The following is a 25332-nucleotide window of genomic DNA, read 5'->3' as shown; positions in this document are numbered from 1 at the left end:
AAGGCTCAGTGAGGGGACCCCCACCTGTCTTGAGGTTTGGGGAGTCACAGAAAGATTACCAGAGATGACGCTTGAGTATCAATGGGTATCTGTGCATTAGCAGAGATGAAGGATGGAGAGGATGACCTTGGGGAAGACCTTCTGAGCAGGGGTCCTGCAGAGGCCTGGCAGTGAGGAAAAGCACTGCATGTTCAGGGAGCCGTGAATGTGAGGTACGTGTTGAGGCCCACAGAGAGATGAAGAGCTTATGTGGGGCTTGGCAAAGCAGCTCGGTTCTACCCCGACACCATGAGGCCCCAGTCAGGGTTTGAGCAGGAAGGCGTGTGACTATCAGATTCAGTGTAAGAGTGATTTCCTGGAAGGGTGTGCAGGAAGGGCTGGAATGGAACAGCTGTGTCTGGCGGCTGGGAGACCAGTGAGGAAGATGGGGCCACAGTTGATGTTGGGGCAGGTTGCACAGTGTGCTAGAGTGCCTACCTCGGGGGAGTTGAGGGTCAAAATCAAGCCCCTGGTCCAGTCACAGAGGAAAGTCAGCTCTTTCTAATTCATATGACCAGATGGATCACCGTTTTCTAATTTGTACATGAACTAGCTGTGGAGGCTTGGCAGTTGTCTTCGTCTGTTCAGGCTGCTATAACAGAGCATCATAGACTAGGTAGCTTCTGAACAGCAGAAATTTATTTCTCACAGTTCTGGAGGCTGGGAAGTCCAGCCAAGATCGAAGCACCAGCAGATTCAAGCCCACTTCTTGGTTCATAGACGGGCTGTCTTCTTGCTGTGTCTTCATATGGTGGAAGGAGGGGGGAAGGGAGCTCTCTGGGGTCTCTCTTATAAGGGTATTAATCCCATTTATGAGGGCTCTGCCTTCATGATCAAGTCACCTTCCAAAAGGACCTCCCTTCAAATACATTTGAATGGAGGGGACATAAACATTTAGTCAATAGCAGCAGTTTTTACCCAAAAGAGGCTAAATTAATTCATTAGCAGTGGAAATTGAAAGGAGAGCACGTAGCTGGGGAAGAGTAGACATGACTGGACCAACCTCTTTTTTTAACAGATGAAGAGTCAAGGCCCAGAGATGCTAAGTAATTAAGATGACATCACACAGTTCACAAGTGACAGAGCCAGGATTAGAACTCAAGCCTCCTGTCTCTAGGTTCTAGATTCTTTCTATAAAGCCCAGACAACCTAACAGAACTCCTCACAGGGTCTGAGCCACAGTATTGATAATCCTCATTATCAATGAAGCCAATGCTGGGCCTCATTAAGACCTCTCCAAAATGACACCAGACTAGCCCCACAGGAACAGAACTCGTTCGTATGCAGGGGACTTAACGGTATCATAAACTCTCCAAGGAGAGGAGTCTTCATTTGTTTTGTTCACTGATATACAAGGTCAGAAGGGACCCATGAGGAGACACTTACTATGGTGAACATAGCTGGGTAAATGTGGAAAAACTAACCTTGCTGCACCTTTGTTGGCACAGAGTACTTACATAATAAACACTTGTTTTTTTAAAATAAATGAAAAGAAGAAATAACATGCAATTGGCATTTCAAACGGGGACATACAGGGGAGGGGACACGTATATGAGAGCACAGAGCTGGGCATTTAACCTAGTCGTGTTTGATATTAAATGCGTTTTGATGTCTTCGAGGCTTGTACCACCAAAGGTCAGCTCTTGAAAACTCAGCAAACGAAAAATCAATCAGCCCTGCGAAATGTGTTGTGAACTTCACAAGCCTGGGTTCCAGCCACACTTCCCCAAATATTTCACACTCTTTTTGCCCGCATGCCCTTGAAATGGCCCCTTCCAGCTCCTGGTGTAAGTCTCCACCATCACCTGTCCTGGGAGTCTCAGATTTATTCCTCTAGCCCCAGCCAATCAGCACTTTCTCTGGGGAGCCTTCTGTGAGTCATGCTCACCACATTAGTTGTTTCCTTCTCTGGGTTTTCTCAACATCTCTCTATTGCTTTAGGTATATTGTAACCTAATTTACCTGCTCACGTGCCCATAGCTCTCTATTCATCTCTGTATACACAGTGGCTAGAAGTGAGCCTGCCAGTAATGATTGGTTGCATAGATTGAGTGGATGGGTCAGTGGGTGGGTAAGTAGATGGATGGATAAAGGGTTTGCTTTGTGGTCAAAAAAGAGAGCCATGCTGCTATACCCAGCAGGCCTTGAACACTTGCACGAAGAAGGTTCGAGGTGTCCACAAGCTCAGACCAAATCCCTGGGAGTTCACACCTTCCCCAGCCGCCTCCCTGGTCCTCAATCCCCACCTACTCTTCCCTTGCCTGTACCAGTCCTGTCCTACTCTCCTGGGAGGTCCACCTGGCTGCAGAATGCAGTGAGACACACCCCATTGTCTGTCAAAGCACAATCTGATGCCCTGGACCAAAATGAACAGTGACACCCCTTCCACTATGGAAGCAAGACTGGACAAAGGAAGCAGGAGAGAAAAGCCTGCCGATACCGGCTCCCCCTTCTCCACACCGCCGTGTCCCTGAGTCCTTCCCAGGCAGAAGTGCATTAACTAGATCAGCAGTCCCCAACCTTTCTGGCACCAGGGACCAGTTTCGTGGAAGACAATTTTTCCATGGACAGTGGGGGGGGGGGGCAGGGAATGGTTCAGGCGGAAATGTGAGCAATGGGGAGCGGCAGATGAAGCTTTGCTCCACTCGCCCGCCACTCACCTCCTGCTGTGCGGCCCGGTTCCTAACAGGCCGCGAACTGGTACCGGTCCATGGCCAGGAGGTTGGGCACCCCTGAACTAGATGATAAACTGGTCGCATAGGACAAGCATTCTTCTTAAAGCCCCAGGAACTCAAGAATTCTGAGCAAGATTGTTCTTCCCAAACACGGTGCATTTGACAGCAATAGACCCAAATTAGTAGAATCACAAACAATTTATCTTTGCAAGGACATGTAGAGACCAGTTCTAAAGCTTTGGATTGCATCCAAAGTGTTCATATGTTTGCTCACTTTCAATAAATACTCAGTGGTCTTTACTAAGGGCTGAGAATACAGATACCAGCTCATTGAGTGGAGTCAGCAGATCTAGCAACATGACTAAAGTGAGACAATGAGATTTACACTCGTAGGAACTCAGTAAATGTGTTGAATAAATTCATAAATTAATAAACCAAATGAAATTCCAATATCTTCCTATAACATCACTGCTGTTTGACAGAATACACTGACTATTTTCTCTCACCCAACCAATAAAAATTCTTTTTCTTTATGGAACACATCCTGGTGTCTTTGCCCCAAGAAGATTTGTAGGCTCTCTCCTCCTCCTTACCACTGTCCTGGTACATTCCTCCCATGCTCCGGTCACCTTACTCTATAGTAAGCGGTTGCTAACATGTGTCTTTTCCACTAGACTCTGCATTTGTTGAAAACAGGGTTGGTCTCATTCATCCATCTAAGCGACTCCATGTTCTTACACAGGGCCTGGTCTAGAGCAGGCACTCGGAAAATGTCTTAAGTTACTGTTGGATTTTTAACTCTCCTAAAGTATTAGGGAGGGAGGGAAGTGTTTGTTATTATTCCTATCACGGACATGAAAATACTAAGATGCAAACGTCTTCAGGAGCATTTCCACCCAATTGCCTTGTGGTAGAGTAAGAAGCGGAATCCCGGTCCTGAGGCTGTGTCCAGAGGTCTCCACCCCTCCTCCCTGCTCCAGCCTGGGATCCCATCTCACAGAACACCGCTCTTTTGTTCGGGAAAGCTTGCTAATAGACCTTCTGAGGTGGAAACACGCAAGTTCCAGAGCTTGCTTTTAGATAGCCAGTGAGAGCCAGGTTGCTGTGCATACTAAAGGAACAGGATTTTTTACTTTTCTCTCCAGTGTTTAAGGAAAATAGGAAGTGGGGGGTCTCAAGGGCTAAAAGGAAAATTGGAGATGGTGCAGAAGGAGGCTGGCTACAAGGTACACTGACTCTGAGCAAAAGTGAGCCAAACCTCTGCTCCCCAAGTATACTAGACTAGTGCACATTGGATGCTCCCCAGCTACAGGCAGCCTGCAGCTGTGTGTGTTCAGGCGCAGTGCACACAGGGAGAGGTTACATGAAATCCAGATTGCAGACTCGTCTCAAAAGAGCAGAAGTTGTGACAACCCAGGTCTGCTGCACTGAAGCAGGGTTGTTGCTGCCGCCTTTTGTCTGTATGAGGCCTGCACTCTCTAGTTTGCAGCATCACTCCCTACCATTTCCTCATGCTACCCTGGCCCACTTGACTCATTTGCACTTCCTACCTGACACCTGGAGGCCTTTGAGTTCACAACCTCTGCACCAGAGGCAAATGATGACCCCTGAGAGCAAAGGACAGAAACTTTAGTTTCTGCTCTCCTAGGGGCAGACATCTAGCCAGGCGGCAAATGTCGTCGCAACCTGTGAGGTCAGAGGGGGACAGAAAATTATTATCCCATTTCTAAGGTTAATGAAACTGAGGCTCAGATAGGGTATATCTCATGACCATGGTAACAAAGCAAGTAAATGGTACAGCCAGGATTCAGATCCTGGTTGATCTGATTTCAAACTCTGTTCTCTGTCTGAAACTCCTCAAAGGGCATAGGGTTAATTCCTTCCCCACCCCGCCCCTTGAATACTGACCCAGAAGGTCTAACTCATTTGCATATTAATTGAATGTGGTCTGAGAGAAGGGTCACTGGTTCCCCTGTGCAGTCTAACGTCACATTTTTAAAATCCTAGATAAACCAATGTGTCATTTGCTGGTTCTTCTTGGTTAAGGGAAGGAGAAGGGGAAATAATTAAGTTACCTGGGTGGTTGGACTTCGATGTTCAGACTACTAATTTTTCAAGGCAGGGAACTGATCATGGAGCGGCAGGAGTGATGCTTCAGTACATCAAACCCCCCTGCTTGTTGCAGACATGACAGGGGAAGTTACATCTAAAGAGGAGGATGTGTATAATTAAATGTCAAAACGTATTGTGAAAAATGGTTTTTGACTCCTCAAATCTCCCGGCAGGATTAAAAAGAGAAACTCTCTAATAAAGCTGGTTCCGCCTCACAGGAGGCCAGGAAGTCGTTGCTGGCAGCCGAGACCTGAGGACAAGCGGCCTAACTGTTGGCAGCCTGTGCTTCTCCTTCCCAGCAGAGAACAGCCAAAGGCAATGAGGCCTTACCGCGTGTCAGGCTCACAAATGCATGTCCGCACTCGGTCTTTGCAGTCACTATTCAATAGGTGATTTACTTCCATTTTACAGATGAAGAAAACTGAGGTTCTGAGAGCTTTAGTAGCCTGCCATTTGCGTTCCCTTCCCTCAACTCTCTGCTTCTGCCAATAGCCAGCTACTTCCTACACAGATCCCATAAGTCACAGTTGGGGGTTGGGGGGAAGGTTTAGAAACAAACAAAACTGTAAACTGTGAAGACTTCCATAGACCTGGGTTCAAGTCCTGGCACTCCAGAGGTGCACGCTTGGGACATTTTCTCCAGCCTCTTTGGGACTCATCTTCCCCATCTGTAGAGCAGAAAGCTGGACTTTCAGAGTTCTCATGAAAAGTAAATGAAATAATATACATTAGTGCTTTAAGTGAAATCATATCTATGAGTGCCTGGCATACAGTAGGTACTCAGAAAGGGGTACTGAACTCCCATTACTCATTTAAAGTGGTTGCTTCTCAGATTTTTCCTGAGATCAGTTTAGAGACTTTTCATTTCTTCTAGTGGAATGAATGATTTTGTCCCCGTAAATAGGGTCTCAGTCCTTGGCCAGCAGGAGACCGTGGCAGAGAGCAAGCCTGAGTGATGTCATGGCCTGATCCCTGGGCTGGGAGTCAGCTGGACCTAGGTGTGGACCCTGCCTTTTCCACTTGGTAGCTGTGGGTCATGGGCCGAGTTCTCATCTGAAACAGCAACCTCAGTTTTACTGAAACTGAGAAACCTTCATCTCTCAAATCATTCAGCAGAGCTAATAACCACTCCACAGGAGGGTGGCAAAGATCAAATGAGATAAGACTCTTTAGTAAGAAATTGAGGGAAGGGGTGAGGCCCAGTGGAAGCTCTTCTCTGAAGACAGGGTTTTACCCCCTTTGAGGGAATGGATAGCAGTTGCTCTCAAGCTTTTGAGAGTCACAAACACTTTGCAAACCCAGTGCCAATCGTGGACCTCCCCTCACCACACGTATGCAGTGCATAGAAGGCATATGTGTACTATTTCAAGGGTTCGTGGGCCCCCCAAAACCCATCCATGACTCCCCAGGGGAACCTTTGGTTTGCCTCTGCTTCCCTCCCCATCCCACCTCCAAGTTGCCAAACCCCTTCCTCAGCTGTTGAGGGTGGGGACTGGGTAGGTCCCCCTGTGGCTGCTGATGCTTATTTGGGGGACCTGCTGGGATGCAACAGGAAGGTAGACAAAGCAACCACAGGTCCTCACCAAGCCAGCTGCCCACGAGGGAGCTCTGAAGAGAGACAGTGAGCCCTGAGAGATGTAATCCATGCTTACAAACCACTCTTCCCTCCATCCTCTCCTTCGGGGGTACTGTACTCAGAGAAGAAAGGACCAAGGAAGGGCTGGAGGCCAACAAAAGGCTCATCCACTAGGCCTCCACAGAACACGTACCGGAGCTACTGCCGAGAAGCGGAAGGGAGGTAGAGTTCTGGTAAACACAGGAACAACTCGAGCCACGAGTGCCTCCAAACTGGGAGCTGTGCCTTCCCCCCACCTCTGTCACCAATGCCCAGCACAAAGGTACACAGAGTCAGTGGATGGAGGGATGACCTTCCAGCGAGATTTAAAATGTCCGAGGATATAGATCTGATTCAGGTATCAGAGATGAGTCGAACAAGATATCCTTCAAGTCAAATTTTGGTTCCAAGCGTTGTGTTAAGTGCCGTCTTTGTCTAATTACCTGGACCATCTTGCCGGACCTCACCCCAGACGCACAGAATCAGAATCCGCTGGGGTGGGAGTGTGTGTGTGTGTTTTGTGGTGTAATTTTCCCAAGTAATGTATGTAGCCTGGCTTGGGCGTGACTTCTCTGTTTATTTTGTGAGTGGAGTGTGATCATAAAGGTTTATCTTGGTAGCATGATGAATCTAGGTTCAAGTCCTGCCTTAGCCACTGAATAGCTGTGTGACATTGAACAGGTTACTTGAGATAACTAACTCTAACCCTAACCACACTTACCTCATCTATGCAATGAGGTAAAGACGCAGTTAACACAAAGGCATTGTAAAGGTTCAATAGGATCCTGAGAAGAAAGTGTCCAGCCTCCAGCCTGGCACCAGGCAAGTTTCCATTAAGTACTGAGTGTTACCGGCGGTGGCAGGGCCAGTAGTAGAGAAATGCTGAGAGATTCACAGTAACCACAGGAAGCTGGCAAGCAGGTGGTCACAATTCCTATTTTAAAGATGAGCAAACCGATGCTCACCATGGAGATGAGGCTCAATGGTGGAGGCCAGGACGTGCCCAGACATGCTGGATGACTCAGGAGCCCACACTCCGGGCTCTTGCTCTTTGGAGCTCTTCCAGTAGGAACAGCTTGTTGGTGTCACGCATGGAACTAGGACCCACACACACACCCGGGATGTAACTCAGACAGGCCTGGGGGGGACTGGGCTGCACACCCCAGGACACAGCTCAGATTGCCCTGGGGTGTGAGTTGGGCCAGACCTATCGTGGGGGGAACCCTTTTCCACGAAGGATCCCCCTGCACCCTCGTGAGTCTTGGAACGGACTGGGCCACTCATGTTAAGTGGCGTGCCGACACCACTTGGTGCAGGAAGATAGCTTTATCAGAGGAAGGGTCAAATGCAATAAAATGCTTGGAGGCTTTGGAAAAAAACATTAGAAACATTTACCATGACATTATTGACAACCTGGTTAATAAGCCGCCTGGACTAGAGTAACACTGCTGGGCTCAGCAGATTTCCCTGCAGGGCTTCTCCCCCCTCCTCCTTCACTTGCGTTGCCAGTGTGTTTGGTGTGGGCCTCCTGCAGGATGGCTGTGACTCTGGCCTACATCAGGAGGGATCTCCCCTTCCAGGCTGAAGCCTTTCAAGGGCAAGGGCTCGTTCTTTTCCATCTCTGTATCTCCAATACATAGCCCGTGTATTGGCATTTGATGGTACTAAATAATGAATCACGTGAAGACTATTTCTTTTAGAAATTTACTTTCTTAAACACGTCTCCACTCATATTTTGTCTCCTTCCATTCCTCTCTTCTCTTCTTTATTTCTTTCTTCTCTCCACTCTCACCCCAAAGGATCCATTTTCACTCTCTGGCTCTCTCTAACAAAATAATCTAATGAATTCACACACACACACACACACACACATTTTTAATTAAAAATAAAGCTGGAAAGAAACTTTAAACTTCATTTGGGAGTCCAATTGTTAGTAATAATATTAGTTTGATTATTTTTAACTATTTTATGTATTACAGAGTAATATTTTATGTATTTTATGTATTGTAGAATGATGCTAATACTAATGTTGCTGGGAACCACAATTTTTAATGTAAGAAAAAAGATATAAAGGGTAAATTTTTAAAAGCTAGTAAAGATCTTGGCAAATATAAAGAGATTATGTAATTAAAAAAAAAAAAAAAAGAACTCACAGAGTAAACTCCAACAGTTAAGTGAATCTGTCTGAATCTTGCAGGGTTACTGGGTGATTCTCCCCCATCCCCACTCCCTGGAATTCAGAGGACATATGTATTAGCAGAAGCATTCTCCTGTTAGACCGAAGGCTTGGGCTTATCCCTTTGGCCATGAAACTATAACCATTTGTAGACATAATTCTAAAGTCAGAGGTGCTAAATTGGCAATAATTTAGTTCACTGTGATGGTGAGCATGGCCATATCTCTCTGGACCTCCAGGTGTTGGTAGGTATAAATGGGGGTAAACATAGCGCCAACATCCCAAGGCTGACACAGGATTGAATGTGATACAATGATCACAGAATAGACTCGTAGGTACTTCTAAGGGAAGCAGTTCTAGCTTTTTCAGGCTTCTCAAATTCAAGGTGCTGCCTCCTGGGTGGTACTAGTACATTTTTGAAATGCAACATCTAATTCATAGAACACGTGTTGAGTGTCCAATGGGGAAAAGCACTCTCTAGGCACAATAGATAAGAGAGATGACAAAGAACATGGCCCTTCCCTCCAGCTACACACTGACTCTTAAAGGAGGAAAGAACAAACTTAAAAAAACAAAACAAAACAAACAAAAAGCTCTAATGGAAAGTACAAGGTGATTACCGCTTTGGAAATAACACTGAGGGGTCATCTTAGAAAGAGCCGTAATACAGCTCTAGATTGTATTGTCACTCCCAAACTTTGACGCTCTGTGCCTCGGAGGATTATACTCCCCCACCACATTGATGGCAGCCTTGGTCATGCGACTTACCTGTCCAAGGAAATGTTAGTGGAAGTGAGTGTTCTAGTTGTAAGTAGAAGCTTTAAGATCAGTATGTGATTGACCACGTTCTCTTTTTCCTTCTGCGCTGAGAACTGGCAATGGAGTTGAGCTGCAGCTGACCTGCAATGGCCGTAGAGAATGAGTGAGGAAAAGCAAACCCTTTGATATCATAAGCTACTGAGCTATCAGGGTCATTTGTTACTGCAGCATAACCTAGCCTATTCTGACAGACACAGAATACGAGACAAAAGAATCCCAAGGTAGAAGAAACCACTGAAAAAAAGGCTTAGAGGCAGATGCCATATAGGTATCTCATGGACTGGTTGTTCAGACAGTCTGTACTGGAAACGCAGTGGATAACTAAGTTGTGTGTGGCCAAGAACACACACTCAAGGAGTTTTGACCTCATTCCATACTCCGTGAGGAGCCATAAAATCATTTGGACAGGAGGGTGATAGGATCAGGAATCCTTCCTCAAAGCCATAGAAAAGCATATCCAGTGACCCTGCAGCTGATCCACCAGCCGGAAGGGCTGAGAAGCCTGCAAACTTTGGAGTGTATAAACCATATCAGCTTTGAAATCATCAGCAGGGTAGCGCATACAAACCCATAGCAGCAGAGGCAGCTTAAACCCTCAGCCCAGAGATATTTATGTGCATGCCCACAGTAGTCTAACTACTCTGTATCAAGTACCATGGATGAAAATACCCTTCAAGATTATAACAGGTTTAATTAAATGCACAGTGAAATCCGCTTAAGATGAGCTAATTGGGTAGCACCTGATTTTCCTTCCCGCTGCATCTGACAGACACGAGGACATTCCAGGGAAAGGGCAGCACGTAAAGGGATGTTGAAGGAGACAGGAGTCAGAAGCTGGTGCCTTAGCAGCCACAGCAGGACTGAGGTTCCCCAAAGGCAGCAAAGTGGAGCTGGGGAAGGCTGGGAACACGCCCAATGACAACAGTTCTCTCCCACCCTAGAGGGGACATTATTCCAAACCTACTCCCACCTCTGTTCTTCCCCAGCTCAGTAATAGCAACTCCTACCTTCTATTCTTCAGGTCAAAGACACTGGATTCATCCTTGGTTCCTCTTTCTTTCCATCACACCCCCTATTTGTTCTAACAGCCAGTTGCATCAGCCTGGTGTTCAAAATACAGAACACTTCTGAATATTTCTCACCACTCCATCACACCTGCCCTGGTTCAAGTCACCATCATACATCATCTAAATGACCGACACAGCCTCCCAACCAGTCTCCTGCACCTCCATCCCAGCAATCTACTCTCAGCACAGTAGCCAGAGTGACCCTCTTTTTAAAGCATAAGTCAGTTCATGTCACTCATCTGCTCCAGGCCCTCTAAGTGCTCCCACCTCATGCAAAATAAAATCCAGTGAAGGTCCTTACAGTGACTTACAAGCCTCTGTATTGTTTCCTCCACACACAAAGCAGATTCTAAAATGGGGGTGATTAGGAGTTTGGGATTAGCAGATACAACCTACTATATATAAAATAGATAAACAACAAGGTCCTACTGTACAGCGCAGGGAACTGTATTCAGTATCCTGTGATAAACCATAATGGAAAAGAATATGAAAAATAATATATATGCATAACTGAATCACTTTACTGTACACCAGAAACTAACACAACATTGTAAATCAACTATACTTCAATTTAAAGATTAAAATTAAAATGGAGGTAAAGGTTCTGATGGATGAGCTGCTTCGCCTTCCCTAGGTGAGGCAAGTCCTAGACTTCTGGACTAATACTGCCCTGAACTGGACATGGACACCAAAACAAGAATTTTTGCTCAGTAAGTTTCCAGTCTTGTTGGCAAGAGAGACACTTAAGCTCAGATATTAGAAAGCAGTGTGACCACTGGTAAAGTTTCAAGGGAGTGTCAAGAAGAAGCACCTAATCTAGGCTGTGGGGAAATCAATTTTGACAGCCGTCAGTTTTGTTTAAAGTTGATCCTTTCCGCAGTGATATTCATTATGAATTAGATAAGAAACTAATAGATTTGTTTACTGTTTAGTTAATTCATGAGTAAGCTATAATAACTGTCAGACATTTCAGGATCATACTAAAGTCTAGGTCAGCCCCATTGCATTTCTAATCCAATCATTCCAACCCATTCTCATACTACATATAATAAGAATACATAATGGGGAGTGGATAGGCTCTTCAGTAAATGGTATTCGGGATCCACCATGTATTGTGCATGGAATCCACATGCAAGAGAATGAGATTGGACCGTTATCTTCTACCACACATAGAAAGCAACTCAACATGGATTAAACGTAAGACCGAAAGCCATAAAACTTGTAGAAGAAAACATAGAGAAGAAGCTCCTTGCCGCTGGCCTTGCCACTGATTTTTTGGATATGGCACCAAAAGCTCAGGCAACAAAAGCAAAGATAAATAAGTGGTAATACGTCAAACTAAAAAGCTTCTGTACAGCAAAGAAAACACTCAACAAAATGAAAAAGCAGCCTACGGGTTGGGAGAAAATATCTGTCAACCATGAATCTGATAACGGGTTAACATCCAAGGAGCTCATACATCTCAATATCATAAAACCAAACAACTAAATTTTAAAAGTAGACAAAGTACCTAAATAGACATTTTTCCAAAGAAGATATGCAAATGGCCAACAGGTACATGAGAAGGTGTTCAACATCACTGATCATCAGGGAAATGCAAATCAAAACCACAATAAAATATCACTCACACCTAGTAGGATGGCTATTACCAAAAAGATAAAATGTAACAAGTATTAGCAAGGATGTGGAGAAAAGGAAACCCTTGTACACTGCTGGTGGGAATGTAAATTGGTTCAGCCACTATGGAAAACATCTCAAGAAACTAAAAATAGAACTAACGTATGATCCAGCAATCCCTCTTCTGGAGATATATATATATGCACAAAGGAAATGAAATTAATACCCCCAAAGAGATATCTGTACTCCCATGTTCACTGCAGCACTATTCACAATAGACAAGACTTGGAAACAACCTAAGTGCCCATGGACAGCTGAATGGATAAAAAAATTGTGGTATATATACATACACAGCCTTAAAAAAGAAGGAAATCCTACCATTTGCGACAACACGGATGAACCTGGAGGACATTACGCTAAGTGAAACGAGCCAAACACAGAAAAAAAATAACCGCATGATCTCACTTATGTGTGGAATCTAAAAAAGGCACATACATAGAAGAGAGCTGAATGGTGGTTACCAGGGGTGGGGTGCTGGGGGAAATGGGGAGATGTTGGTCAAAGGGTACAACGTTGGAGTTCCATATGATGAATATGTCTAGAGATCTAATGTACAGCATAATGACTATAGTTAATAATACTGTACTGAATACTGGAAACTTGCTAAGGGAGTAGATAACAAGTGCTCTCCCCACAAAAGAAGCAAAAATATATATATATAAAACTATGTGATGAAATAGATATATTAATTGGCTTGACTGTAGTATTGATTTCAGTATGTATACGTATATCAAATCATCGTGTTGTATACCTTAAATATATACAAATTTTATTTTAAAAATATAAATTAAAAAAGTAAAACAAAACAAAAAAGCAGCAAAGGCAAAGTGTTCAGGCCCCAAAAACAAGATCAGAATGCCCTGCTTTCTGTTTCCTGGTACATTTCTCTTATAACAGGGTCTTTCGAGGGGTCTGGCCAGAGAGTTGGGCAGGTCATGCCAACCAGCTCCACAGGTCAGATGTTCCCTGGATGGCAGGAGAGGGAAATGTACCTGCTGAAGCAAAATTCCATGAAGCCAGTTACCCCAGAAGCACTTGTAAGGGGACACGGACCTCACTGTAGCCGGTATAAAGGGCTGGTCTCGGCACTGGACACACAGTAGATACTCACTAAATAGCTCAGAGTTGCACAAAGAGGGGCTCCCTTCCCAGTCTCCAGACTTCCCCAAGGGAGATGGAGGAGTGTGGTCTGCATTAGCATCAATTTATTCAGCATAAATATAAAATAAAATCAGTCACAGTCCCCCTGCCACTGGGCCCCTGACTGACAAACACATGGGCCGCTGGAATGGAGATAAAAGGTCAGCAGGACCCCTTTGCCACATACTTGGAAAGTCAGAAGCACGATAAAAGCGCTGCTATTGTCATTTTTTCCATCATGTGGTGTTTTGAGTTGTTGTTTTGTTTGAGTTTCTGCATAGTTTATCGTTAGTTATAAATCTGTAAAGTTTGGTAGAGATACAGAAATGCTAACACACACACAGCAGAGGGAAGGGAACATTTTTTTAAGCTTCTTATTCAGCAGACTTGTATTGAGCATCTTTATGTAATATGTCAGATGCCTAGCTGGGCACTTTTAAATGTGCAACAAGGGAGCCATCGAACTTCGTCATCTAAACCAGGACAATTTGTGGCTAAAGGGGGCACTATTAATATTTACATCTGGGTGACTGGCGCAGACCAGGACTGTCCTGGTCAAACCAGAGATGCAGCCCTCTATTTGTGTGTCAATCACGTATTGTTACCCTGAACAAAGCCCCGTTCTGCCTCCCATTTTACCACTGAAGATGCTGAGACTCAAAGAGAGTTTGTGATGTCCTGGGTCGCTTATTTGCAACCAGGACTTTCCCTCTAAAAGCTTATGCTGGGGGCTTCCCTGGTGGCGCAGTGGTTGGGAGTCCGCCTGCTGATGCAGGGGACGTGGGTTCGTGCCCCGGTCCAGGAGGATCCCACGTACCGCAGAGCGGCTGGGCCCGTGGGCCATGGCCACTGGGCCTGCGTGTCCAGAGCCTGTGCTCCGCAGCGGGAGAGGCCACAACAGTGAGAGGCCCGCATACCGCAAAAAAAAATAATAATAAAAAAAGAAATAAAAAAAGCTTATGCTGACTTCATCTCACATGGCAAAAGTAACCATAATACAACAGAAAAGTGACAAAAGTTCAACGTAAGGTGACAAAGAAAGAGGAAACACATCTAAAAGAGAAATCAGAGAAAACATGGTGGAGGAAGTATCGTTTCTACCTGCTCCTGAGAGGTGGGGAGGATTTAGACTCACTGAGGTGGAGCTTGCACTTTCTAAGGGAGGGAGAATAGGGAAAAGGAAAAGGGAAGGGCAGGTGCTGGCGTATGTAAGACCTCCCAGGGAAAGCAGGTTCCTGCCACCCAGGATGGCCAAAGGAGAGGATCCGAATGAGTGACCTCTGACTTCTTCCTGTGTTCTCAGAGAAATAGAAGCAAAGTAAGCTACACAATGTGCAAGGTCCAGTGCAACATGAAAATGCAGGGCCTTCTGTTCAAAAAGTACTAAGAATTTCAAGAGGGTACCATCAGAACATTAAACCGAGCTTGGGGTCTGTCTAAGCATGGGGCCCACGAGACTGCACGCTTGCGGAGCTGACCTTCCAGAGAAGGCTCGTTTTGCCTAAATTCTTGCTGAATCTGAGCTGAGTAGAAACAGCCTGAAACACCCACTTTGGTCCAGGCAGCAGAGTAGGGAGGAGATGAAAACCCATCCTCTGCCTCAGATAGGGGTGGAATTCCAGAGATGTGCCCAGTTGCCAGTTTGGAAGTATTACTTTCCAAGGCCCCATTCCTCCTTTCCAGCCCCGACAAGTGAAGAGGATCTTCACAGCACTGTTTTTCTCATTATTTCCTCGTCTCCTTTCCTTTGGTTCATTCCCATTGTCAGTCAATATATCTTTAGGATGCAGTTTTCATCTTGAGATCTGTGGCTTCAAAGGGGCCTTTTCATGGGTACCTGGCTGTTTTCTTCTTCCCTCCCAGTCCTAACAAATAGGCAGTCAGAAATCTGCACTTGAGATCAAGAAGGAGATAGGGAAATGTATCTGTCATAAAGCAGAGGCAGATTGGGCTCTGTTTCTGATCCCCAAAGTCTGGGCTGGACTCAGGGGATTCTCTGTGGGTCCTGGCAGACAAGCCATGGGCATTCCATAGGGCAGTACCACTTTATGCCATACTCCCCAGGAAGAGAAATTCAGATTTGCTGCAGAGCTCGTCTGCAGTGCCTGCCATTCAAGGGCTTTGTGAGCCAGCTCCTGGTCACCTGTCCTCGCTTCTCCCCTGACGCTTCCTATGATGGATCTCAGGATCCACCCAGATACTTATCCCCAATTATTCCTTATACTCTGGGCTCATCACGTTGCTCCTGTTGTGTCCTCTTCTGGAATCGCTTCACCTACTTGATGGACAAATCCACTTTATCTCTCAAGGCCTGATGCAAACATCTCCAACTGAGTCTGACCTGAGTGCCCAAAGTGATCACTTGCATATGGCACGAGGTGAGCATTTCCACCTGCTTCCTGAGCTCTTCGCTGAGGTGATCACTATCCTGAATTCTCTCCGCATCTCTCGAGAATCTTCCTTCTTTATAATGTCATGGGCGCGTGCCTCTATCAGTTGGAAATCTGTTACAAATGACTGATAACTCCAACTGACACCACTGTCAGCAATAAAGGGAACGATGCTGGCCCTGAGCTCAGCTGAGGGCAATTTCTTGGCTGTCCTTCCTCTGGGTTGGCTCCACTCTCAGCCTGCCTCCCTCATAGTAGCAGAAGCTCCAAGTCTCATATCCTTACTTCCAACGGCAGTGCAAGCCAGGGTCCCCTCCAGCACTCTCCCCACCAAGACTTAGGGCTCATATTTTCTCCATGAATCAATTTCTGGACTGAGCTCTCTCTCTCCGTAGCCAGGGGTGGATCCCCATCCAAACAACTTGGCCCGCAAGTAGGGAAGGATGGGGTCCTCTTGCTTCACAGAGAAGATGGATGCTGGTCAACAACGTGTAATCTGTCTCCCTTGCTAGATAATAATCTCCTTGGGATAGAGAGCATAGCTCTCACCTTGTACTCATTCACTTTATTCAACAAATATCTAAGGAGCCCCTACTATTTCCACGCAGCTTTGTAAGCCCTTGGGATTTTTAAAACATTAGACATAGTCTCAGTATTGCTAGAGCTGAAAGGCCATGCATTCAGTCAACTACTACTTGTTGAACACTTACAATGCAGCCAGGCCATGTGCTAGGTTTTGGAGATACAGCAGTTAATCGAACACACACCATCCCCACCCTCGTAGACGATAAACTAGACACCAAACCAAAAATTACAAATAAGCAAATAGACAGTTGTCCAGTATTACGGTGAAGCAAGGTCCAGGGCAGTTTGGGAGCACAGAGTCTCTTGACCCAGCTTTTTGCAGGGGTGGGGGGTGAGAAGGTGGAGCCAGAAAGACTTCCTGGAAAATGTACCACCTGCACTGAATTATGGGGGATTTGAGGTAATCCCCAGAGTGTCTTATTTACTGTCTGGCATGGGATAGGTTTTCAATAAGTGATTGATGAATGAATGCATTAATATAAAAAATGTCCAAGCCTTTCCTTCAGGAAGGACAACTGAATTAACTAAGCCCTCATCACAGTGATCCACCCCAATGGAAGGGAGAGCTGTTGCTTGAAAAATCTGCAGATCATTTATTTTGGGTTTGAAAACGCATCACAGTCCCTGTGCATCTTACTGTTTTGCCTAAGCTAACATTGAAAGGGGTTTATGCGTTGTGTCCTCACTAGAGTTGGTAAGAAGCAGCCAGAAGTAACTTAAATGAAAGGAAAAGATCAGTCTTGAACTGAAAGTGACGTGAGTAATAGATGAAGTGGATGGATCGGTTGCGATTCGCTGAAAATTAACTGTATTGAGGGAAAAAAAATCCCCACAAAGCAAAACGAATTGCGTGTTATTGCCTCAACTGTAAAATCGGGATACTATCTACTTGTAGGGTTGTGGGAATTGGAGGCTACTGAGTGCAAAGCATTCAGCTCTCGCCTGACACTTAATATTTGCTTGAAATATCACACCTGCTATTGCTGTTGTTGTTATTGTTGCTTTTATTGTTGATGATGTTGCTCTTGTTGTTCCCAAAATATGTTGCCTTCGTTCTTCCCTCCATCCCTTTATCCACAACGTCCCTTCATGCAGAGCTCCTTCCACCACCAGGTTAATTCCTATTCATCCTTCAAGTGACATTGCCTCCACTAAGCCTTTTCTAACCATCCCCTCCCCCAGGCTGGTGAGATGCTATCTCTGAGCCACCCTTGGACACAAACACTGATCACTCTGGACTCTTACTGCCTGGGCATGGGTCACTCTCCCCCACTGGTCTGGGACTTCGTCCGGGACAGGTAGTGGATGTATTTTTTGATCTTTATCTCCAGTCGGGAGCACGCATCCTGTGCTCTACACATGTTTGCTGAGTGAATGAAAGAATGAATAAGCCACAGAAAACTATGTATTCATAAAATATTAGAACTAGAAGAGGCCTCAGAGATCATTTCATCCCGTTCATTTTAATTATAGAGAAGGAGAGGCAATGACTTGCCCAGGGTTACACAACAGGAAGGAGGATGGAACTAGACTTAAAACATGGGTCCCCCTGGGGCCCAGACACCCAGTCCAGGGCCTCTCTACTGCATCACGCTTGGTCCTGAACCTCAGGAAGACTTACCAAGGGTTTGAATTCATTAGGTCAAGCCTAGTGTATTATCTCATCAAGTGTGATCTGCTGTACACTCGCTCTGGGAGAAAATGATTATGTAGCCAAATAAGTTTTAAATATGTAGATAAATAAGTTAGACAGTAAAGAGCCCTGTCTAATTTTGTTTAACCTAATTTGACCACAGAATCCCTCCTCCTTAGTATTTCCTTTGTCTGCTTTTATTTGTTTCATTCTGACTTTTGCTTCATACACACTAGCATCCATGGAACAATATTTTGAGAAATATTGACCATGCACAGGTAACCCTGGATGAACTGTCGTTTTCCACTGTCACAAGCCGTTATAGCTGTAGATAACCTTAGGGAACATCTCCTCCTCCCTCATTTTACAGATGGGCAAACTGAGATCCAGGGAGGCAAAACAGCATTACCTGAATCACAGAGCACAAATAGTGGCATATCCACGTTTTAATTGGTTTGGTCAAAAAGTGGTCTATTAATGCCGTAGGGCCCAGAACTTTCCCTCGATTGCTAAAGGCTTAAACAGTGACAGTTTTGGTCGTTGTGAGGTGAGTTTCAGGACTGGGCTAGGTGTCTGCTGCCTGATGCAGAAGTGTCTCTGGTAGGTATGTGAGAGTCTAGTTCATTCCCCTCTCCCTGCCATGGTGACCTACTGCCCTGGGCCACGCTGCTATGATTCATTACAGTATAACTCCCCAGCCTGACAGCATGCCTTCCCATCAGTGACTTCTGATTGCTTTTTTCATAGAGTTAGACTTAACCTCATGACAGTTCTTAAGACCATTCTTGACATTTGAGGAAAAAAAGATTAAATAAAGAAGGTCAAAAGCCTTGCCTAACTAGGGTGTCACATTTAGTCAAAAAAGGAAGTGGCAAAAAAATTCCTGGTGTCCTGGAGCCACGTTTAAAAGGTCTTTCCAGTCTCTTCTACTCCTGTTCCCTACTCACATTGTCTTCCTCTTTTTTTTTTTTTTTTTGCGGTACGTGGAGCATAGGCTCCGGACGCGCAGGCTCAGCGGCCATGGCTCACGGGCCCAGCCGCTCTGCGGCATGTGGGATCCTCCCAGACCGGGGGCACGAACCTGTGTCCCCTGCATCGGCAGGTGGACCCTCAACCACGGTGCCACCAGGGAAGCCCTGTCTTCCTCTTGATTTGTTTCTGAACCAGAATTAGATGTGTGCTTCCCAGACTCTGTTATTCCCCTTGACTGTGTGCCCTTTCCTTTTCTGAGTTTGCTAAAGCCTTAACCCTATTTCAAGACCTCATTCAAAAAGCCCCTTCTCTGTTAAACTTCACCCCAGCCATGAACTTGGCAGCTCACCTGCCTCCAGGTTGAAACTGATTGCATCTTAAAATTTCTGTTCACATCTAAGTCTTCCTCTCACAACTGTTTTCTTGGGTGCAAGCTCTTGTTTTATCCTCCTCTGCAACCTCTCTAAAACAGTGCCTTGGAATTCAGTAGAGCTCAAACACAACCTTTGAACCAGGAAGACGGAATGGAATTCCAAGTACAGCACTGCCTAGTCGTTACCTTTCTGAATCTCAGTTTCTTCAAAGGCAAGTTGGGGACAACCTTGCATAGCCTGCAGGGTACTTATGTTGCCCAAATGAGACAACATGGGCGACTGATTTGCAAAGTGCTTTGGAACACACTGGGCAGCCAATGACTAATAGAAGACTAGTGTTAGCATCATACCCAACCAGCACCCTCATACATATATGTGCACACAGCACATCACGTCCTCTACCCTGACACCACCTTACGACCCTTACCTTTCTCCAAAGTCTTTGGAGGACCCTATGCGTTTCTCAGTTTAATTCTATGCCAGGAGCCCCAACGCACTCCCAACCTTCTTTACCTTAAATACCACTTCCTCCCAAGAGTCCCTCAGCACAGGTGTCAGAATTCACCAGTCATTCTATCCTCTATTCTAGCTTTTAACTATGTTTAAGTAGTCAGCTAGTTTATGGGTCTGTCATCCTCCTTGGATTAGATGTTTATTGCATGGTGACTAGCCCACTGTCAACACTCAGTAAAGAATGAATGAATGAATGAACTTATTTTTTTTTTTTGAGAAAAAAATCCACAACTCCTCAAAAAATAAATCCCATTTAAAATTGTTTCCTCCAAATCATGGATTTTTTAAAATCTACTTCCTGCTTCAAAAAAGGTTTATAATGCTTGTCGACAGGGTCGCTTCCTGGTAGAGCGTTTGGCACACCTTCCATGCTTTTGTATCCATATTTGGATGTAGTTGTGCTGTAACACCTCTCTATTTAGAGATCAGAGATCCCCAAACCCCCATAGTCTGAGATGTACTCTCAAACTCACAGATAAGAAGAAAAAAGTCTCTGGATTTTTCAGGCTTCAGGTGTAAGTGAAAGGGAACTAAGGTTTGTGGAGCCTCTGCAGGTACCATCCACCGGCCTTTGGGGAAGGAAACAGTTTGCTGAACACCTCTCAGGTCTCCAGCCCTGATCCGGACATCTTCATATACATGATGCTTTCATCCTCTCCGTAATCCTGTAGGGTAATCATTATCCTGTTTTCCTGATGGAAAATAGAAGCCTGAAACAGTTCACAGGGCAATTAAGTGACCCAGCACTTGTATCCAGGGCCAGCTGTCCCCAAAGTCCCTGTCCTCTGCCTCTTACCATTTTACTTATGATGTCAAGAAATTCCATTTTTGTGCGATACCACCTCCTCTGACAGCACTAGACACGTGAGGTTGTGTTATACATATACTCCCACACAGCTGCAGCTGCCCTTGCCTGTGATACACCAAAAGCAGAGACCCATCCCTGGATCATAGGCGTCCATTTCTCACTTCTAATTGAGAATTGCCTTTCATGTTTTTCCCCACCAGATAAAATTCCTCTATATTTATTTCATGGTTATTATCATTTTCATCATCCTAACAGTTATTCCGTATATACTAAGTATCTCTGCTGAAACATACAGGAGATGAAAAATCCTTGGGTGGGTTGGCACGCTTCAAATTGTTAGTGTATTATTCATTAGTGTATTAATATTGCATGGACTGTATTTTTATATACAATTTAAAGAACAGGTTGCTTAAAATGGGAATGAGACAATATGATTGGATCAATCAGAAGCCTGAGCTTTCACTCAGAGCTTTTAAATGATCACTCCAATCTGTTGGGTGAGAGAATGTGTTGTCAGTATGGTGATGCATCTGCAATGGCTCTTTTCAGGAAAAGAAAATGCTTCTCAGCCTAGAGAGGGTAGGACTGTGAAAATAAATGCTTTTTTGCAGTATGCAAATGCAGGGAAATTGAGTCAAGCCCATGGTCCATCCTAGCAGGAGGCTGTCTCAGGCACGGGTGCCACAAGGAGGGAGGGTGGGTATTGAGGTTGCCCTGAGGGCTTTTGCCTTGATATTCCCAAGTCTCTCTTGGTAGAGAGCTCAAAGTGTTCTTGTGCATCTTCCTATAAATCGCCCATATTCTCCACCTTTGCACCGTCCTGAAAGCAAGAATGCGTGTAATGATTTCAATTTGGGAGATTAGAACAGTAAGATCCAGTCAACCCATTGGCCATATTCAGGCAGTTCCAGGGAAAATGTCCCTCAATCCTGAGTACCTTGAGGCTCCTGTCCAGGCACTGTTTTACTTAAAGCCCTCAAAACTCTTCAAAGTAGAGAGCAGATTAGGAGCATCCGTTTTTATAGAGGAGGAAACTGAGGCCAGTACCATCTGAGACATGTTGTTTGTTCTAAGTCTCTGTTCTTCCCATTAAAATCTACTTCAAGGAGAACTCTACTATCAGACACCCCCCAGGGTAGCTTAGGTCAAAGGCCTGCCCATCCCTGTCACATACATACTTGAGCTGTATCTCTAGATCGCTGTGGAAGAAAAAGCCTGGGGTCCAGTCAGAAGTTCTTGTTGAAGCCCCTTGTTGAAGTTACCTTCCCTCCTTCTTAGTTGATAACTTGTGTATAAAATAAAAAGACTTTTCTTTCAAGAGTCACAGACTCGAAGACCTTGAGGAGCAGATTGGCGATAAGAATTAGTAAATCAGGGGGCTTCCCTGGTGGTGCAGTGGTTGAGAGTCCACCTGCCGATGCAGGGGACGCGGGTTCGTGCCCCGGTCCGGGAAGATCCCACATGCCGCGGAGCGGCTGGGCCCGTGAGCCATGGCCTCTGAGCCTGCGCGTCCGGAGCTTGTGCTCCGCAACGGGAGAGGCCGCAACAGTGAGAGGCCCGCGTACCGCACACACAAAAAAAAGAATTAGTAAATCAGGAAGTGTGTTAAGATAATAAGGGATTTTAAAACATTTAAGAATGAGGGCAGCCAAACAAAACCCTTCCATGGCCCAACTTGGCCAGTAATACATCATAAGCTCTAGACTAGAAGACCACCGGGGTTCCTTTTAGAAGTAGTTCTGCTCTATGTAATCTTAATCACCAGCTGAGCTTGTTACAGTAAGTACAGCGTCCATAAGCATCTGAGGGCTCCAGAAGGGACTTCCAGAAAACCTGCACAGGCACTGTCTCTTGTGGGTATTCCTGACCCCAAATCAAGCTAAATATTATACTTCCTTCAAAAAGATCAATACAGACATGGGATTTCAAAGTGGGAAGAGCCTTAAATGTCATTTAAGGTAAACTTCCCCCCCCCTTTTTTTTTTCTTTTGCAGTACGCGGGCCTCTCACCGCTGTGGCCTCTCCCACCGCGGAGCACAGTCTCCGGACGCACAGGCCCAGCGGCCATGGCTCACGGGCCCAGCCACTCTGCGGCATGTGGGATCCTCCCAGACCGGGGCACGAACCCTTGTCCCCTGCATCGGCAGGCAGACTCCCAACCACTGTGCCACCAGGGAAGCCCAAACTTCCCATTTTTTTGAAGAGAGAAGCAGAAAGGGGATGGACCTGGCAAAGCTCATACGGCTAATGAATCCTACTTACTTGTCTGGGAAGTCGGGACCCTGCTCAAATGATCTGGCGGGCCTAGGATGTGCTGCGGTAGGCAGTGACGGCCAGCCCTACCCTGGCCTTCTCCCCCAGCACAGGGTCTGTGAGGCCCACCAATACAGGCATCAGCACAGATGCAAGGGCGGCAGGAAATGGCTGCCCTCTGAGCCCCATAAATGTTCCCAGAGAGCTGAGAGACTCCCATGACCCTCTTGTCTAATTACTGCTGGCCGTAAAGTAATCTACCATTTATCACTGCCTCTGATAGCAGGAAGCAAGTTCTCTTAGCTACCATACTTCCTGAGACCAGAAGCACACGGCTGTGTTACAGTGGACCAATACCTGCAGGGATTATCCATTTTGACATTGTCCCCAGAAGCCTTCAGTAGTTCATTTGCTCACTCATTGATTCATTGACTTGTGAATTGTTGTGTAAGTACCTTCTTTGGGTCAGGACTCATGCTTGGCTGTGAAGCATCAGCGATGAATGAGACAATGGCCCTCATTAGCAGCCAGGAGAAACAAACGTTATAGTTACTGAACATCTACCCTGCGCCCGGCTCGGTATCAGCTCACGCTTCTGTAGTCTCGAAGTGCGAATCGTTAGACATCTTACAGACAGGAGTCTGAAGCTCGTAAAACCCCTTGCTCATTATCATCCAGCAAGCAAGCGATCAACCGAGCAAATTGCAGGTCCACCTGGACCCCTGTCTCCTGCTGGTTCCCTATAATACCACACAGATGCAAAGAAATCTTTATACGTCAAAAATGCTCACGAAGGTTCCTTAAAAAACTAAAAATAGAACCACCATATGACCCAGCAATCCCCCTCCTGGGCATATGCCCTGAGAAAACCATAATTCAAAAAGAGTCACGTACCACAATGTTCACTGCAGCTCTACTTACAATAGCCAGGACATGGAAGCAACCTAGGTGTCCACTGACAGATGAATGGATAAAGAAGATGTGGCACATATATACAATGGAATATTACTCAGCCATAAAAAGAAATGAAATTGAGTTATTTGTAGCGAGGTGGATGGACCTAGAGACTGTCATACAGAGTGAAGTAAGTCAGAAAGAGAAAAATAAATACCGTATGTTAACACATATATATGGAATCTAAAAAAAAAAAAATGGTTCTGAAGAACCTAGGGGCAGGACAGGAATAAAGACGCAGATGTAGAGAATGGACTTGAGGACACGGGGAGGGGGAAGGGTAAGCTGGGACGAAGTGAGAGAGTGGCATGGACTTATATATACTACCAAATGTAAAATAGATAGCTAGTGGGAAGCAGCCGCATAGCACAGGGAGATCAGCTCGGTGCTTTGTGACCACCTAGAGGGGTGGGATAGGGAGGGTGGGAAGGAGACGCAAGAGGGAGGAGATAAGGGAATATATGTATATGTATAGCTGATTCACTTTGTTATAAAACAGAAACTAACACACCATTGTAAAGCATTTATACTCCAATAAAGATGTTAAAATAAATTAAATAAATAAATAAAAGAGAAATGCTCACAAAGAAGTGTAGTTACAAGAAAGAGTAGGGGGTGGTGATCAAAGGGGGCAGCCAGCCTCACCCTCTCCTTACTCCTCTCGGTCCCCATCTTCTGTCTCCTTGCCCACTCCCATGTCCAGGAAGCCGAGACCAGCTAGAACACATCATGTTCACAGAGCAGGGCCTCTCTGCCACTGGGAAAACTGTTTGTGAATTTCTCAGAGTGTTCCTAATGGGCCGCAAAGACCGTCACCCCATGACCTCACCTGCCATGAGACGGATGATGCGAAAAACAAACAATAGCAGCTTCTGTATGTTAAGCACCTTCTTTGTTCCAGGCGTGTTACTCGCCAAACATTCTCTCTGAACCTCACAACAACCTGACATGCAGAGCTCCCATCACAGATGAGGAGACCAGCCTCCCTTAGCATCTGCAGGGTCACCAGCTAGCAAGCGTCCAAGCCTGGATCCTGGCCCCTGCCCGTCTGACTCCCAGTTCCGCCTCCTCCCCTCCATGCTATGCTGCCTCTTATGCAGTAGGAGCAGTTGTCATGTATTCAGTGCCAACTATGGGCCAGTCATGACGTGCATTTTTTCCGAATATCTACAACAAGCCTGAGGAGTGGGCATTAAGTGTCTCCATTTAATAAGTGTAACTAAGGCTTAGACAGAAAGGACCACAGACCTAGTCCCCTGGATTGTGAATCACAGTCTGCCTGTCTCCAGAGATGATAACCATCCAACACAAAGTCCTTCCTTTTTTCCCTTTCCTGCTGTCTTGTTTCAGAGATCAAGTGCTCTGCCCCCAAGCCAGACTCGGACACTCTCTTAGTGTGCACAGTACCCCACCCCCAGCCTCTTAGCACACCTCAATGAGTAGATTACCTGCTCACATCGACACCCTTTCTGTGAATGAGCTCAGGTGTGTCCAAGCTTAAACCCTCCCTCCGCCTGGCTACCATCTCTC

Source organism: Aethalodelphis obliquidens, unplaced genomic scaffold (genome assembly GCF_003676395.1).
Source record: "Aethalodelphis obliquidens isolate GAN/ISIS:26980383/991018 unplaced genomic scaffold, ASM367639v1 scaffold50, whole genome shotgun sequence".
Lineage (NCBI taxonomy): Eukaryota > Metazoa > Chordata > Mammalia > Artiodactyla > Delphinidae > Aethalodelphis > Aethalodelphis obliquidens.
Note: the sequence above shows the minus strand (reverse complement) of the source record.